A 2,123-nucleotide genomic window follows, 5' to 3' on the forward strand; every position below is an offset into this window, starting at 1 on the left:
TCTATCCCCCAGCTGTAATTCTGACCCTCTCCCAAATCTCCCAACCTTGCAGAACAAGTATGCCTTCCATCTTGAGACTTCCATCTTGATCCAGAGAAACCTGAGGTAGGGGTAAGGATGGGAGTGGGGAGGTAGGATGCCTGAGCTCTGTCCTTGTTGCTGGTGGGGATGGAAAAGAAGAGGAAAAGAAGGAAACAGAGCAGCTCGGGGGGAGGGGGAAGGGGCTCGGAAGAGGCAGCTGGCAGGCAGGAAGATGATCTGGGGGTCTCAAGTTTCTTGACATCAATTAGAACAGCCGGGCCTAGGCTCATTAGTAGCCCGGGGTGCAGGGCTCATCAATAATGAATTCACCCCACACACTGACCCCCCCCCCCAGCTGTCTGCAAGGTCACCCCGCCCTCCGACCAGCTGCCTCCCCACAGTACACTAAGCAACCCCTGTTCTGAGACCTCCCTAACTGAGAGTCCCTGAGGCCAGTGTGGGAGAGTGGACAAGGTCTCAGGGCAAAGAGGAGTTTACTTCAGGTCAGCCATGCTGGCCCTCGTCTGGTCTCAGGGTCCACAGGAAAGAGGAGGAGGAGGAGAGATGGGGCTAAAGAGAAGCAGGCTTCCTGACACTGGATGGGGTCCACTTAGATGGTGGCAGGTCAGATTCAGAACAAGACAACCTCCCCATCTGATGGACCCAGAGGCCCTACATCCTCCCTCAAGGCCACGTGTGAGCAGCAAGGTCAAAGCCCCTGAAGATCTCTGGGTCAGAACAAAATCAAGGCATTGGCAACACAGCATTCTCCTGCCCTTGAACTAGAGAAGTATCTTGGCAGGTGCAGGAATAGATCTTTTCTTCAAAACAGCTCAATAGAGGGTTGAAGATTGAGATTCCCCAGGCCCAGAAATAGGAACCCCAAACTTTCTGCAACTTAACTGGCCACGTCACCCCAACTTCCCTCCAGACCACACAAATGCCAGTCTTCTTTCCTCTTTCTAAACTGTTCCAAAATTCCAGTGGCGCCACCCTTCCCCGACTTCTTCCTCCCTGCCCCCACTTTCCCTAAGCCCCAAAGAGTTCCAATTCCTGGGTCACACCCCCTTTTCCCTCTGGCTGAGGTTGGCCTCAAGCTAGCTGCTTGGCATTCTGGGAAATCTGCTGTCACCCTCCCCTCCTGAGGCAGGTACTGACAGGCCCAACCTGCACCAGCTTCTTCCCCAGACACCTCGCAGACGTGCAGACTCCAGCCTCGGGTGCTGAGGCCCCAGTTGCCAATCTCCAGCCCAGGCACCCTGTTGGTCTTTGTTAGACCTTCGAACACATCCAGGTGTCCTGTGTGCCCTCTCCCTGCCCTTCTTCCCAGCTTTGCTTTCTATCCTTTGCTCCACCTCACCAGTACTGTTCAATTCAAGCTCATCTTGGTGGGGAAAGCTCAGAATTTAGTCCCGGAGCACGCACGCACACACACACACACACACACACACACACACACACACACACACACACAGCCCAGGGCTTCTCTGCCCCCTCCTGTCTCCTGGTTTGTCATCTACCAAATGCCCTAATGATCTGTTACAAGCGCCTTTATTTCCACCTCTTCAGAGCCATTGATTTCCAGTATCTTCACTCAGGGCTTCCCTAAGGGCCAGAGATCCACCTGGCCTCCCAATTCACCTCTGACACAGCCCCCCTTCCCAGGCGTCCTGCTCCAAAACCAGAAAAACAAACTAGGAGTCCAGACATTCTCTGCAGCACCTCCCCTACCCCGCCCCAGCATCCCCCTCCACTTACCCCTGTCACAGCCAGCCCCCCCCCCCCGTCTCAGAAAAGGACCCTCCCTACTTGTCCCACCCACCCCCACCCCCACCCCTGCTTCATCTCTCCCCAGAGTACCATGGGCACAGGCGACTTCCAGCCCTCAGACTCAGCCCCTCCCCGAGGTCCCCGGCATCTCGGTTTTCCAGCCTTCTCCATCACCCCGCACCGTTTTCTAGATGCCCTGTCCTCCCCTCCCTCCTCCCCAGCCCGAGCTGCAGGGACCCCGGGGATAGGAGCGACTAGGGCCACGGACCGCCCTCCTCCCCGCTCCCCCGGCTCCGGCCTTCACCTGCTGCGGGCCCCGCCCCCAGCCCGCC

Source organism: Perognathus longimembris, chromosome 1 (assembly GCF_023159225.1).
Source record: "Perognathus longimembris pacificus isolate PPM17 chromosome 1, ASM2315922v1, whole genome shotgun sequence".
Lineage (NCBI taxonomy): Eukaryota > Metazoa > Chordata > Mammalia > Rodentia > Heteromyidae > Perognathus > Perognathus longimembris.